This window comes from Neofelis nebulosa, chromosome 11 (genome assembly GCF_028018385.1).
Source record: "Neofelis nebulosa isolate mNeoNeb1 chromosome 11, mNeoNeb1.pri, whole genome shotgun sequence".
NCBI classification, from domain to species: Eukaryota; Metazoa; Chordata; class Mammalia; order Carnivora; family Felidae; genus Neofelis; species Neofelis nebulosa.
This window is the reverse complement of record NC_080792.1, coordinates 64,904,718-64,922,190: the sequence shown is the minus strand read 5'-3', so window position 1 is coordinate 64,922,190 and position 17,473 is coordinate 64,904,718.

The window sequence follows — 17,473 nt, the reverse complement described above, 5'->3', positions numbered from 1 at the left end:
TCCAAAGCTTCAAAGGATGGGATGCCTGGGTGGTTCAGTTGGTTGAGAGTTTGAGATCATGACTCCAGCTCAGGTCATGATCTCATGGTTTGCGAGTTCAGGACCCACATTGGGCTTGCTATCAACACAGAGCCTGCTAGGATCCTTTGTCCTCCTCTCTGCCCCTCCCCGGCTTGCTCTCTCTCTCTCAAAAATAAACATTAAAAACATTAAAAAAATTTATTTTTCAAAGGTCAGGCTGACTACCTTGTTAGGGGCGAGTGCAGCTGGTGACGTGAAGTTGAAACCAATGCTCATTTGCCATTCCAAAAATCCTAGTGCCCTTGAGAATTATGCAAAATCTACTCTATAAATGAAACAACAAAGCCTGGGTGATAGCACATCTATTTACAACACAGTTTACTGAATATTTTACACCCACTGTTGAGACCTATTGCTCAGAAAAAAAAGATTATTTTCAAAATATCACTACTCACTGACAATGCACCTGGTCACCCAACAGCTCTGATGGGGATATACAATGAGATTAATGTTTTCATGCCTGCCAACACATCTGTTCTGCAGCCCATGGATCAAGGGGCAATTTTGATTTTCAAGTCTTATTACTTAAGAAATATATTTTGTAAAGCTATAGCTGCCATAGTTATTCCTCTGATGGGTATGGGGCAACTAAACTGAAAGCCTCTGCAAAGGATTCACCATTCTAGGTGCCATTAAGAACATTTTCATGGTAGCCATGAAGAAAAAAATCTGTAATAGATACATAAAAGATAAAGAGAAAGCAAATTACTACCAAAAAAATGATCAAATAACAAAAATAGCAAGAGAGGAAGAGGAGAACAGAACTGCAAAATAGAAAACAGTGAAAAATATGGCAATAGTAAGTCCTCATCCATCAGTAATTACTTGAAATGTAAGGATTACACTCTTTATTCAAAAGGCATAGAGTGACTGAATGGATAAGTAAAACAAGAACCAGTGACATGCTGTAAGGCACTCATGGTACATCTAAGAATACACAAGACCAAAAGCGAAGGAATGGAAAAAGATATTCCATGCAAATGGTAACTAAAAGAAGGAGTGGCTATGCTTATGTCAGGCAAAACAGACTTTAAGTCAAAAACTGTCTGTAGAAACAAGGAATGTCATTATGTAATGATAAAAGGGTTAACTCGATAGTAAAAGAATTGTACATGTATATGCACCCAGCATCCCAGTGAATATACAGTAGTCAATTTTATCCACAGTTTTGCTTTCCACAGTTTCAATTACCCATGATCAACTGTGATCCAGAAGCAGATGATCCTCCTTCTGTGGTAACGTCGAAAGGTCAATAGCAGCTTAACATCAAATCACAATGCCTATGTCATTCACCTACTTTATCTCATCACGTAGATACTTTACCATCTCACATCATCACAAGAAGATGACACAATATGATAAGAGAGAAAGACCACATTTACATAACTTCTATTAGGGTATATTGTTAAAAATGTTTTATTAGCTACTGTTGTTAATTTCTCATTGTACCTAATTTATAAAGTAAACTTTACCATAGGTATGTTTGCATAAGAAAAAGCACAGGATATACAGCTGGTCCTTGAACAACACAGGTTTGAATTGTATAGGTCCATTTATATGTGGCTTTTTGAAGAGCTGACAGCAAAAGCCACAAAGCATTTATTTACAATTGCACAGGACCAAACTGAAGTCACTGGCACAGATGTCATGCCTGTTGCCGAGTACCTGGAAAGGCTCAATGAGGCTGTCAGCATACCCCCAGGGAACCCAGGACTGGGAAGGGTGCAGGTCAATCTCATGTGCCAACGGGGTGGTTGGGTTGAGCTCCTGGGGACGGCAGGCAGGAGACTAGTCTAGGAGAATGTGCCCAGAGGGCAGGAATAGCACACCCTTGGTGCCTCCAACACCCCGCAAGGCCTCCATGCACTGGGCTTTGGGGATGTGCTGAGATGACTGCAGGCCTTGGGCTCCTCCTGGGCTGGGTATGGACTCCTTCCTACAGAGATGCCCTGGTGCCAATGGCCTCCTAGATGCCAGCACACTCAAGTTTGGCAACAGCAGCTGTTGACCATGGTTGGTGGTACACCTGCAGGCAGATGGGGCAGCTATACTATACCTCTGGGTTACTGTTGCCGCCTGTGGGCCCACCCAGCATTGCCACTGCTGAGCCAAGGCTTCCAGGCTGCGGAACATTGCCATTGTGGGGCCAGGCCTGCCACTGCTGCCATCACTGTCCTGGCGCAGTGCACCTATATACAAATTGTTTTCAGTAATTAGATATACAGTTCTGTAAATGTATTTCTCTTCTTCATGATTTTCTTAATGCTTTCTTTTCTACAGCTTACTATATTGTATGGATACAATATATAACACATATAACATAAAATATGTGTTAATTGGCTATTATTGGTAAGGTTTCTGATCAACAATAGGCTATTAGAAGTTAAGTTTTGGGGGAGTGAAAAATATACACGGGGGGTGGTTCAGTCAGTTAAGCATCCAATTCTTGATTTTGACTCAGGTCATGATCTGCAGTTCTTTGAGTTTGAGCCCTACACCAGGCTCTGCAGAGCCTGCTCTTGGGACTCTCTCTCTCTACCTCTTCACCACTCTTGCGCATGCGTGCACTTTCTCTCCCTCTCAAAACAAAATAAACTTAGAAAATAAATAAAAGATAATTTCTTTAAAAAATTATACATAGATTTTTTTTTATCATGTCGGGGGTTGGTGCTCCTAACCCCCATGCTATTCAAGGGTCAACTTACTAGCAAACAATTCAACAGCATAGCCAAAGTGTCATATACCATAACCAAGTAGGATTTATCCTTGGGATGCAAGGTTGGTCTAATAATATATGCAGATCAAATGATGTGATACACAAAATAAACAGAATGAAAGTCAAATATTACATCATCATCTCAGCAGATGCAGGAAAATCATTTGACAGAATTCAACATCCAGTCATGATAAATAAAACCTCTCAAACCTCAACATAATAAAGACCATCTATGTAAAGTCTACAGCTAATATCGTAACCAATGAGTTAAAACTGTAAGATTTTCCTCTAAGATCCAGAACAAAGCAAGGATTCCCACCCTTACTACTGCTATTCAACACTGTCCTGGAAGTCCTAGCCAGAGAAATCAGGCAAGAAACAGAAATACAAGACATAGAAATCATGAAGAAAAAAGTAAAATTATCTCTTTGCAGACAGAATGATCATATATGTGGAAAACCATAAAGACTCCATAAAAAACTACTAGAGGGGCACCTGGCTGGTTCAGTCAGTGGAGCATATGACTCTTGATCTCAGGGTTGGAAGTTCAAGCCCCATGTTGGGCATAGATATTACTTAAAAATAAAAATTTTAAAAACCAACCAACCAACCAACCACTACAACAAATTCAGTAAGCTAGCAAGATACAGAATCAACCTACAAAAATATAAGATGTTTCTAAAGACTAACAATGAAATCAAGAAAACAATTCCATTTACAATAGCAACAAAAAGAATAAAATACTTAGAAATAACAAAAGAGGTACGAAACTTAAATGTTGAAAATTATAAAACAGTGCTGAAGGAAACTTTCAAAGACACAAATAAATGGAAAAACATCCCATGTTTATGGATTAGAATACTGTTAATATGTTCATACTACTCAAAGTAATGTACAGATTCAATGCTACCCCTATCAAAATCTTTACAGCGACACCTTTTACACAAATAGAAAAACCGAAATAGAATTCATATGGAACCATAAAAATACCACAAATAGCCAATCTTGAGAAAAACAAAGCTGGAGTCCTCACACTTTCTGGTTTGAAATTATATTACACAGCAACCAAACCAAATAAAAACAGACATAAAAACCAATGGAACAGAAGAGATAATCCAGAAATAAACACACACATTTATGGCCAACTGATTTTCCACAAGGGTACCAAGAACATCACATATGGTTTTGGGAACCTGGATATCCACATTCAAAAGAATGAGATTATACCCCTTGTCTCACACCATACACAACAATCAACTGAAAATGTATTAAAGAATTAAACCTCAGGTCTGAAACTATAAAACTCCTAGGAAAAAAAACATAGGGAAAAGTCTTGATATTGGTCTTGGCAATAACTTCTTGGATATAACACAAAAGCACAGGCAACAAGAGCAAAAATAGACAAATGTGGGACTACATGAAATAAAAAATATTTGGCTTATCAAAGGAAAGAAGAAAGCGAAAAGGCAACCCACAGAATGGGAAAAAATGTTTGCAAAGCATATATCCTAATAAGGCATTAAATATCCAAAATATAGAAAGAACTCCTACAACTCAATACTAAAAGTATCAATAACCTTATTTAAAATGGGCAAAAAACCTAAATAGCATTTTTTTATTTAAAGAAAATTTTAATGTATTTATTTTTGAGAGAGAGGGAGGGAGATACAGAGTGTAAGCAGGAAAGGGGCAGACAGAGGAGACACAGAATCCAAAGCAGGCTCCAGGCTCTGAGCTGACAGCACAGAGCCTGACATGGGGCTCAAACTCATGAATCCCGAGATCACGACCTGAGCCAAAGTCAGATGCTTAACTGACTGAGCCACCCAGATGTTCCCTAAATAGCATTTCTTAAAAGAAGAAATTCAAATGGCTAATAGGGACATGAAAAGGTTCTCAACATCTCTCATCAGAGATATGTAAATCAAAACCACAATAAAGTATCACTTCATACCTGCTAATTTGGGGTTATCAAAAAGACAAAAGATAACTAGTGTTGGTGAAGATGCAGAAAAAGGGAACCCTCATACACTCCTGGTGGGAATACAAATCAGTACAAATGTGAAAAAAAAAAAGTATGGAGATTCCTCAAAAAATTAAAAGCCGAGCTATCAAATGATACAGTAATCCTACTTCTGGGTAAATATTTCAAAGAAATTGAAAGCAGGATAGCCAAGAGATTTCTGCACTCCCATGTTCTTTGCATCATTTTTAAGATATGGAAATAAACTAAATGTCTGTCAATGGATGAATGAATGGATAAAGAGTATCATATTTTCTTCATTCTTCTGTCATTATACATATATATATATATATATATATATATATATATATATATATATATATTTATGATCCTGCCATTTGTGACAGCATGGATGGAGCTGGGGGACAGTATGCTAAGCAAAATAAACAAGACACAGAAAAGAGACATACTGAATGATCTCACATGTGGAATCTAAAATATTCAAATTCACAGAAGCAAAGAGTAGAATGGTGGTGGTCAGGGGTGGGGACAGGGGGAAATGTGATGATGATGGTCAGAATACAGTTTCAAGTATGTAAGATGAATAATTTCTAGAGATCTAATATATGCACCTTATGGTGCCAAACATTCACAATACTGTTATTTTATGCATGTAATTTGCTGAGAGGACCCATCTTAAATGTTCTCACTACACACACACACACACACACACACACACATACATATGCCCCATACCTACGTAGAACTAATATGTATATTAATAAGCTTGACTCTGGTGATCATCCACAATATATATACATGCAGCAAAACACCAAATGCATAACTTCAATATATACAATTTTTATATGTCAATGATATCTTAGTAAGGCTATTTTAGGAAAATTATTATGAGAAAGTACTATGAATAACTATATGCCAACAAATTAGATAACCTAGAAAAAGTGGACAAATTCCTGGAAACAAAGTCTACTAAGACTGAATCACAAAGAAATTGAATTTCTGTATAGATCTACAACTTTTAAGGAGATTGAAACAATCAAAAAGCTTCCAGCAAAGAAAAACCCAGGACCAGATGCTTTCATTGGTAAATTCTACCAAACATTTAAAGACTTAACACCACTGTTTCACAAATGCTTCCAAAAAACTGAAGAGGAAGGAAAACTTCCTAACGCAAGCTATGAGGTAAGCATTAACCTGACACCTAAGCATTACCCAGACACTACAAGAAATGAACTACATGTCTTTCACAAATACAAATTCTAAAATCCTCAACAAAATATTACCAAGTGCAATTTAACAACATTTAAAATTATTATACATCATAACCAAGTGAATTTTATTCCCAGAAAGCAACATTCAAAAATCAATCAGGGCGCCTGGGTGGCTCAGTCGGTTGAGCGTCCGACTTCAGCTCAGGTCATGATCTCACTCTCCGTGAGCTTGAGCCCCTCGTTGGGCTCTGTGCTGACAGCTCAGAGCCTGGAGCCTGCTTCAGATTCTGTGTCTCCCTCTCTCTCTGCCCCTCCCCTGCTCAAACTTTGCCTCTCTCTCTCTCTCAAAAATAAACAAAAATTTAAAAAAAATCAGTCAACACAATTATACAATTATATTAATTATAAAATTAGTATAATGAAGGGGAAAAGCCCCCATGATCATCTCAACTGATGCCTATTTGACAAAAATCCAACATCCTTTCATGATAAAAAGAAACAGTCAATATACCAGAAATAGAAACAAGCCACCTCAATGTAATAAAGGCCCATAATGAAATACCACAGGTAATGCTATACTCAATGGTGAAAGACTGAAAACAAGCATGTCGGCTTTCAACACTTCTATTCAACATAGCACTAGAAGTTCTAGATAGTGCAGTTAGGCAAGTAAAAGAAATAAAGCATTTAAATCTGAAAAGAAGAAATAAAATTATATGTTTGCAAAGTTGTAGGATACAAAAATCAACAAATAAAAATCTGTTGTATTTACATATACTAGCAATGAACCATCCAAAAAATGAAGAAAACAACTCTATTTACAATAGCAACAAAAATAACAAAATATTTAGGAATAAACTGAACAATGGAGATGACAGATCTGCACACTGGAGACTACAAAATTATAAAATGGAAATAAATTAAAGAAGACCTAAAGAAATAGATATCCCATGTTCATGGATTGGAGGACTTCATACTGTTATGACAATACTAGATTAGGGGTTGAATTGTATCCCCTCAAAAAGATTACTTGACATCCCAATTCCTGGTACTTGTGAATATGACTCTATTTTGAAACAGAGTCTTTGCAGATGCAATCCGTTAATATGAGGTCATACTTGATTAGGTTGGCCCCTAATCCAATAAGACTGGTGTTCTTATAAGGAAAATTTGGACACAGACACAGAGGGAAGACAGCCAGGTGAAGATGAAGGTAAAAGACTGTAATTATGCTGCTACAAGACAAGGAATTCCTGGCTTAGATCAGAAGGTCTAAGAGGCAAGGAAGGATCATATGCTAGATATTTCAGAGAGAGCATGGCCCTGCCAACACCTTGATTTCATACTTCTAGCCTCCAGAACTGTGATGGAATAAATTTGTTTTAAGCCACCCACACTGTGGTACTTTGTTATGGTGGTGGAGAGAGGAGGATGGGAAGTTATTGTGTAAATGTACAGAGACTTTTTGGGGTGAAGAAATTTTGGAAAATAGTGGTTATGGTTGCAAAACATTGCGAATGTAACTCATGCCACTAAATTATACACTTAGATTAATTTCCATAGAAGGAACAGAGAAAGCTATCAGGATCTATTGTGCAGGAAATACCACACCTAGATGGCTTCACTTGGAATTTTACTAAACTTTTAGACTTTTAGAGACTATAGATTTCCCCTGGAAGTAGAGCATTCTTATGTAAGCTTTCATAAACTGAAACTGCATAAAGTAAAGCAATTGCCATTAATTTATATGGAAAATACTTTAGTGTTCCCAGACCCAAAAAATAACCTCTTCTAGGCTTGTCTGATACCTTAGCACACACCCTGCTAACAAATGCACAAAATAAATCAAGATAAAGCACAGATGCTCACAGACACAGTCCAAAGCTACCATGGCTTGACGCTGAGATGCTGAGTGGAGTTCCCAGGGAAGAAACTTGGCAGGACCACTGTTGCTGCTTGGGGTACTGCTTGGGGTGTGCATTGCTTGCTGCAAAACAAATGCTGAATGCTATCTTCCCTTTTTGCCTTTCTTCATAAAAGTGAAAATCCTCCTCGGATTTCTTTCGCTTAGGGACAAAAGGTACTAACATAGGTCTTTCGTAAAAAATGAAGTAGCATAACGCAAATTTTCAAAAAAGCAGGGGACACCTGTGTCTAGGAAGAAAACAAACAGCAAAAGTGAGACATACTGAAACATCGTTCCTGAATAAGCATCATTCTAGACTGACATATGTTGGAGGTATATCTTACAAAATCAGGAATGAGACAAGGATACCCACTGTTTATTAGAGATCCTAGCCTGGGTGATAATGAATGAAAATTATATTGGAGACATAAAATTGGAAATAAGTAAATAAAACTGCTGCTATTGCAGATGATAGACAAAATACAAAAGTATAAATTATTAGAGATAACAGAGGGAAGTGTAATGGACCTAGAAAATAAGAGTAGTTCTTGGGAAGTAGTGCAGAATAGGGAGCAGGTTCGGAAAAGACATGCATTTAGGTATCAGAATTTCTTATGAAGCAAAAATAACTAAAACTACTCTGTTCCATTAGCCTGCCCTCCACCTTAATCACTTTTGTTCCATATCAGTTGCTTTTTTCTCCAGAGGACTCTATGTAAAGGGCCACTCCATGAAAAACAATTCTCTATTTCACCATCAAAGGATGTGACACATCCTTCATCCTCCATCTTCTTGATTCCTTCTCACCTTACCTCTCATTTCTCTGCCTGGGAGGGCTCTCCCCAACTCTCTGGATGTGTCTCAACACTCACCTATCAGTCATTGGTATGTTTACAGAGAAGACATGATTCCCTCACCTCCCCCAAGCCCCTCAAAAAGAGTAGTCGCTATAAAGGAAAACCCCAGTTCTGTCTACCTCCTTCATAAGGAAAAACCCAGCTTTTCCCTACTGGGAGTCTTTCTCCTGTGTCTCCTTTACTACTTACACAAAATACTTCACTTCTGACACTTTTGGTCACCAAATGTGTGGGGATTTTTTCCCTGCAGCAAAAATTAAGTCATACCACATCTCTGACACCAGAGATTCTGACACCATCCCCCTGGAGATAGTGGCAGATCCCAGTTTATGGGCTCAGTCCCACAAGACTACCCCCACTCTACTTGAGCAATAGCAAGGAGGAGGTCCCCACATTACCCACAACTTGTCTGATTTGGCTACAAATCAGAGGCTCCCATGACCCCCACCTGAGGTTCAATTATTTTGCTAGAGTTGCTCACAGACCTCAGGGAAACACATTTATCACTTTATGAAAGGGTGATAGATAATATGGAGGAATAGGCAGATGAAGAGAGACACAGAAGTTGGTGTCGGGGGCGGGGGGGACAAGTGCAGGAGCTTCTGTCCTCCTGCAGTTGGGGTGCATCACCCTCCCAGCTTCCCAGTGGAAGCTCTCCAAACCTCCTTCTACTGGGGTTTTACGGAGGTTTCCTCATGTAGGCATGACCAATTCATTCCATTGCCAGCCCCTCTTCCCCTCTCTAGAAGATGAGGGGTGGGGCTGAAAATTGCAAGCTCCTAATTATGGCTTGGTCCTTCTGGGGATGAGCACCATCTGGAAGCCATCCAGGAGCCCACCTAGAATCACCTCATTAGAACAAAAGATGCTCCTAGTGTTATCACTTAGGAATTTATAAGAGTTTCAAGAACCCAGCATCAGGGATGGGGTCAAAGACCAAATGTTGGAACAAAAGATGTGCCTAATGTTCTTATCACTTAGGAAAGGACAAGTGTTTCAGGAGCTCTTTGCCAGGAACTAGACCAATACATATTTTCAATGATCTCATAGTCCTCCAACTCCAGTAACTCCTCACCATGCTGGTGGCCTGTTGTTCTCATGGTGCTCCTCTGAAACCAGCTTTCTTATTGGTTTGCTCACTTGTTTGGTGCTCTAACCCCGTTCAAAGTTAAGTCCTTTGAAAGTAGAAACGTTGAATATTTACCTCTGTTTCCCTCAGTGAGACCAGTTCAGTTCTGAACAAAGCAGGAAGCCAACAAATATCTGAATACATGGCTGAACGAAAGCTCTGTGAACACCTTATATTCATCTATTCCCTTGATGAACATTTCCTTTATCCCACTCTATAAACAAATGTTTTGAGAAGAAACTCACCCAACTGCTTGTTGTTCAAAGTGGGAATACTGAAGCAAAATGAAAGGGAAATTGAGGAAAAAGACCAGAAGGACAAGTGCTTGGAGAAGCTGTCTTTTTATATCCGGCATTAGAACCACACTTGCACGGTGCAGATTTTTGACCAGTGCTTGTCAGTTTCATGAAATCATTGAGCTCCAGCTGGATCCAGAAACAGCAGTCCCCACCAGAATGTTCATCATGTTTTTTTCTCATTTTGGTAGGTTTCTTTCAAGCCACACCATCCATTGAGGAAATCCCCCTCCACAGCTCCAGGACTCATTGCTGCTTCTCTTTCCCATCTCAGCTGTACGTTTTAACTCAGGCCACGGAGGTAGAACAAAAGATGCTCCTAGTGTTCTTATCACTTAGGAATTTATAATGGTTCCAAGAGCCCAGCATCAGGGATGGGGTCAAAGACCAAATGTTGGAAGGAGGCCACAGAGGTAGAATTAGTCAACATCAGGTCAGCCCACCCCAGTGCTTGTAACATGTGCTGCAACCTGGTGTGCACCCGGGATAGTTCCACTCTGTTGAAGCTCCCTCACCCATATTTTTCCAAGTATACAACATGTTCGTCAGGGACAGGGTATTACACACACTTCAGCTCCTTCAGCCCTGATAAGTGCTGCAGCACGTTCATGATACCTGATGTGGAGATGATGTTATCATAGAACACAAGAGAGTGGAGGTGGGAGCAGCAGCAAAGGGCAGACAGCAGGGCTCAGAGCTGGGCTTCCTTCAGCCGGCAGCTTCTCAAGTTCTGGTGCTGCAGAGTGCCTGACACTTCACCCAACAGAGCCTCGAGGGGCCCAGGGACCATTTGGGACAGATTATTGCCACAGAGGACCAACTCCTTCAGGCGGGTGGCATGAATGCTCTGGGACAAGTAGGTAATGTCATTCTCAGTAAGCCTACATCCGTTGATCACCAGAGTCTCCAGTGATTTTTGCAGGCCACTGTGGAGAGACAGACAGTTACTTCTTGGAAACTGGAATGCAGCACTAGATAAATTTGGGCAAGATCCAGAAATCTGGCCTGAAAAAGTTGCACTATGCCTACCCCAGTCTGGATGCAAATGGGGGGAGCCAGGCTTCTGTGGTGGTTAAGAACATAAAGCTTGGAGTGCAACATTTCCCCATTCCTAACAGGACCTCTCTATTTTTTAGAGTATGGTGTTGGGCATACCTCTTAGTCTCAGCTGCCTAATGAGTTACATAAACACAGTTATCACTCAGACTCCATAAGTGGCTGTAAGAATTAATGACTTTTAGATATAGCTCTTACACATGGTAAGGCCTAAGTTTTACTGGTTGGAAGATTCACGAAGATGGTTCCCCATGCTTCTATTTGCTCAAAGACCAGACCCCTGGAAAACAACTCCCTATTCTAGGGTGTGCCACAGACAGATCTGTGAGACATAAATGAGGGCAATGAGTTTACCAACTTAGGTGTTGTGGGGGCAATTCCCTCCCTCAAATACCACCCGCAAAACTTAACATCCTTATTTACCCTTCTCTAAGCTCCATGAATATGAGACCCTGATTTTGTTCAGCGTTTCATATCCATTCTTAGTTGTTTGCTTGGCACGGACTAAGTGCATGAATGAATGAGCAAATAAATGAGTGGATGAGATGCAAATTTCAGACATAAATCTTTCTCTTCTATAGCAGCCAATAGCCACTGGCTGGCCCAGGACCCCAGCCTTGGAGTCTGTGTCTATCAGTGACTCCACAAACTCACAGAAGGGGGAAGTCCAGGCTTGTCTCTGCTCCGACAGAGCAATGCTCAGAGACGTGTTCAGGGATCTCGGCCTCTGTACCTTCAGTGGGACCTTCCACACATTCACCTAAGCATCTTATGAACTGGCCCAAGAGACAGCCAAAGATGAGGTGGAGCTTCTGGAGGTGGCCCAGCAGACTCAGCAAAGAGAAATAGTCTGCAGGGAAATCCCAGGGGATGTTGTTCATGATGAGGTTGCCCAGGTTGTACATCTGCCCTACCTGGGTGAAGATTAGGTCCGACTGGGAGAAGAATATACTTCTGTGATGAAGCCTCACCTCTTGGATGGCCTCCAGCTCCAGCATTCCCAGGATCTCTACGAGGCTGTGGAACAGCCCTTGGTTAATGACCAGTGTCCGACAGTGGAGGCACAGCCAGCCATGGCTCTTCTCAACTCTCTGCAACAAGTATAAGGGGAACACAGACAGATGGAAGAAGCCAAACAAACAACCTAGGAAAAGGTCTGTGTGTATTTCCACAGGTTCTTGGTCATGCCAAGGCTGTTCTCTGGAGCTGGGTGTGAGCTGGTCTGCCTCTGGTTCTTCTAGCATGTGCGTGATGACAAAGGGTACGGGAGTGGTCTCAGAGCAGTGCTCAAAGTCATGGATAAAATCCAGCACCTTTAGCTTTGATCTCCTGTAGGGAAAGAGAAGGAGAGCAGAGATTTTGACTTTCAGGACAGTATAGCAGAGCTGGTATGAGACCAGCAGCAGCAGACCCTGGGAAGGGGCCTCTGTGCCCGCCAGCCCTGCCCACTGCCATCTACCATGCCTTCCAAGTGTTCTCCTCCAGCCTCATCCACCCTCAGATCCTCCTCATCCCAACCTCTTATATGGTCCAGGGATATCACCCAGGAACCTAACCACACTCTTAACCACCTCAGCACGATCAGCTCTGAACTACACGAGGGTTTACTTTTCAGAGGGACTCTGAACAGCGGCCTCAAGGCCTCCCCATGATTGATGTACCACCAGGAGAGTCTGGCATATCCATGGGCCCCACATCTCTGAATCCAGCTCCTGCTTCCTCAGTTCAATGTGCCCCTACCACACCCTGTCTCTACAGTTACTTGGGCAAGCAACACTGGTAGGAGCGTTGGTTGGTAGCCGATCTAGTACAGCTTCTAACAGGTCTTGAGTCATTGACTGATCTATTAACGATCCCAGATGGAGGCAGGGTAAGTGCTAGGCCCATACCATTGCTGTCACAGTCTTCGTGTGTTCCCCCATCAAAGGCCGCTGTGGACAGTGTTGGGAAAAGGCCCACAGGGAGCTCTTTCACGGCACATACAGTTGAGTCCTCATCATTCAGCAGGCTCTGTGCTGCAAGATCCAAGAGACTGAGAGGGTCTTGTCTGTCTATCTCCACTGACCTGGTGCAAGGGAAGGGAAAATCCTGAATGGATTTTCACGGTGCTCAGCCTCCTTCTGTTGGGCCAGGACAACCCAGCGTCAACCACCCTTCTCAGCAGGAAGTGAGCCCCCAGATGGCCCCCACTCTTCCTTCTGTCCTACAACTTCTAGTCCTAAATCTTCAGCTCTTTTGCTGCTGATGTCACCTGGTGTCCTTCACCCTGATACCAGCTGGATGAAATGAGAATAATTAGGGTTTTACCTTTGTTCCTTATTGGGCTTCAGAGAGTATAAATTGTCCCAAACTTAATTTCTTGAGCGTTCCCCAAGACTGTCACCATCTTCAAGGTGATTTTAAGGAGCAGGACTGAACAACCTATCTCTTACACTAATCCCATGGTTTTGTTTGCCTTCTCCAGCAAACAGGGCTTCTGAAACAGTAATGGCAACTTTACACATGTTCAGATCTGTCATCCTTCCTGCTCTATGGAGTGCATTCCTACTCACATCCCACCAGGCTTCAATGCAATTCAGAGACCAAAAACTTATTCCAAGAAATAAAAAAGATATAAAACTCCTCTTATGGAGCTAGTAAAATTTTGACACAGAATGTCAGAAAAAAAAAAAAACAAGAAAAAGGAAAATTAAAGCACCATCTCATGTATAAATAGATACAAAGGTCCTGAATAAAGTGTTATGAGGTAGAACTAAGCCGAGTCTTATAAAGGAGTAGAATCACAAAGCATTTCTTTCAGGAACAAAAGGAGAACACATAAGAGAATCCCTCAGTGAACTTCTGATTACACTTGGATAACGAAACATGAGTGCTCTGAGCTGCCACCTGAAAACCCAAATGAAGTAAAGAAGATCTAAAACCAGAAAGTCAAAAGAGAGTGAATTAGACATCCCTGCTCTTCAAGAAAAAGGCAAGCTTTGGAATCTGGAAAAGGGTGGATTAAGGGAACCATTGTGCACACTACGGAAGCCAAAACCTAAGCCCACGTGGGTGGCAAAGAAAGAAAACTGCAGAGGCTTCAGGGTGGCTCAGTTGGTTCAATATCTGACTCTTAATTTTCAGCTCAGGTCATTATCTCATGATTCATGAGATGGAGCCACGTGTTGGGCTCTGTGCTGACAGTGGGGAGCCTGCTTCGGATTCTCGCTCTCCCTCTGACCCTCTCCCCCCTGCGTGTGCATGCACTCTCTCTCTCTCAAAATAAAGAAATAAACTTAAAAAAAAATCAATTGCAGAACCTGCAAAGGCCTCAGGAGTGGCTCCCACAAGTATGGCCCTGGGCAAGAGCCAGAGACCACAGCTGGCACTGTGGTACTTGTGGTGGAGTCTCTACAAACACATGCATTTACCTCCACCACCAGCACATAGCCAGCAATCCACACCTGGGCCCAGCCTTTCTCTGGTTCCCGCCCTGACTCTGCTCTGCTGCTTCTTGGAGCAGCTCTCAGCCCTAATCCTACAGCAGGCTACCTGACTGTCAGGGACAAGCGGGTTGCACTAGGGCAGGTTTGGTAAATGATCATTTTAACAAATGTAACATTGGACTATGACCCGAATGAATCTTCTCTACTGGAGCATTTTCCGCTTTTGTATGAGTGAGAAGCACCTGCTGAGAGATCAGGCCTCATAGGCAGCCTACGGAGCAGGCAGGCAGAAGAGTGAGCACCAGGTCCCTGTCACAATTGTTCTGAAGGCAGAGCTCCTCTGGAGCTGACAGAGCCCTTGCTGCAGAGACCGTGACAAGTTTGAGCCCTCCTCTGTGCTTCTGAAATGTCCCATTTCTCTGGAGGAACAGCCCAAGGGAAGCCACATGCCTGGAACCCTCAGGGGTGCCTCTGTCCTTGCCTCTCATGCCCCTCTCACTCAGCAAAAATTAAGTCCAAATACCAAACTCTTCATGAGGGATGTATATCCTACCGATGTCTGCACAGGACAGAGAGAAGAGGTTCCACAAAACTCGGCAGTGAGAACTCAGCACACTGAGCCAACCTCCCTGTTCCTCCCTCAGCCTGTCAGCCTTCCCGCCAAATGCCTTTTTTTTTTTTAATTTTTTTTTTTTTAACGTTCATTCACCCTTGGGACAGAGAGAGACAGAGCATGAATGGGGGAGGGGCAGAGAGAGAGGGAGACACAGAATCGGAAGCAGGCTCCAGGCTCTGAGCCATCAGCCCAGAGCCCGACGCGGGGCTCGAACTCACGGACCGCGAGATCGTGACCGTGACCTGGCTGAAGTCGGACGCTTAACCAACTAAGCCACCCAGGCGCCCCCCGCCAAATGCCTTTCTTAGGAAGAGACATTCCCACCTCCAGCTTCTCCCAACTGAAGCCCCTAAGCATTTCCCCACCCAGCACCTGAAGGATCCTCACCAACCTCCCTCTATAACGTAAGCACATATTTTACTTGTCCCACTGATTTTCTCAGGGCCTTCTCTTAGGTCCCAATGCATCTTTTCCTCTGAATGGGTCTCTGCCCAGCAGGATATGATGAGCTGAGGCCTCTGGCTCCTGTGAGCAGTCAACAATCAGCCACTATCTTCCTTGTCCACAAAACCCAAGGTCTATTGCTAGCTTTGCACCACCACGTTTGCACCACCTGAATGCACTTCATCTGTTTGGGAAGGGGCTCCTCTGGGATTCCAGTGGCCTCTAATCTTAGGGGAAACTTAAAAGAGGAAGGCTGATAAGGTCAATTATAGTCTTGGCCACTGCAGCTGGTCTTGGGCTACAATGACCATCTTATCTTCCTTGCATTATTCATTGTAGATTCCCCTCAAGATCACCTACCATCTCTGCTGTCCTTGGTAGCTTACCAGGTGACCTGACTCATGCCTTGTCTCTAAAGGGTCTAAGCCTCTGCTCACTCCACCTTCTCCAGTGAGGGCTGTAGCACCTGTCTTTTTACTGCCACAATGGGGCAAGGCAATACAAAGAGATAGCTAAATGGATCCCCTGGGAGTCAAACTTAGTCCTCTCTATACTCTGGTTTAAAAGGAGCCCTACCTTCTCCTGATCTGGGTCACTTACCCCCACCAAGATGGGGCTCCTTTTCTTGCCAACTGGGTGCTGGACACAAAGATGACAAAGTGTTCAGGTGGCAGCCATAGCTTATAACTCAATGGGACTCTTCTGTTTTTAACAATGGATGGTTGCTGAGCCTAACCAACTTTATGACTCAGTGGGTCTGCCACAACTTACCTCATGACAAGCAGTCCTGGACATGCAGTCCTGTTGTGTCCAATGGTCTTCTGCCAGGATTTGGCAGCACTATAGGAGCTGCTCTATAAAACATATCTGAGGAGTGCCTGGGTGGCTCAGTCAGTTAAGCTTCCGACTCTTGATTTAGGCTCAGGTCATGATCTCACAGTTCATAGGATTGAGCCCTGTGTCTGGCTGTGCACTGACGGCGCAGAGCCTGCTTGGGATTCTCTCTCCCTCTCTCTTTGCCCTTCCCCTGCTTGCATGCACACACATGCACTCTCCCTCTCCCAAAATAAACAAATGAACGAACGAACAAACAAATAAAACATATGTGAGTCTCTACTGCAGACTTCACAACCTTGCTCCAGGTCCCTAGAAGTCAGGGTTGTGATTCTCCATGGCACCCTTTCCTGCCACTGATACCCCCCAACCCCAAAAATCTGCCAAGTCTTATGGCCCAAGCAACAGAGCTGCTTTCACTACAGGCTAAATTTTGCTGCTCTGCAGAGAACTTTCCTATTCTGGGATCTACTCAAAAGCAGCAGTCTTTTGGGTCACCCAGTATACATGCCAGAGAAGTGTTCCAAGATATGGAATATGCCGTCTCCAAAACCTGAAGAGTCCTATCAGTCACTGTGCTTCTTTGCCATAGAAGGTGAAAGTTACAAATCACCTTTTACTCTGGATGATATGACCTGGCATGTCCTCGACCACTGGGACACTCAAAATCGTTCTCATGTGCCAGATCCTTGAATCTTCATATACATTCTCTCCAACAATGCGGTGCATGTTTCTTATCAAGGCCTCCAATATGCCAGCCATTTCTTACTAATGTAACTTGATTAACATGCTATAGAAGTAGTGAGTCGATTTGATGTTCTGTAGATGCTCAGGTGGTAGATGGTCCAGATCTCTGTGAACTGTGACAGAGGATGGAAGGGTATAATCCTGGAGCAAAATTAAATGTATACTGTTGTC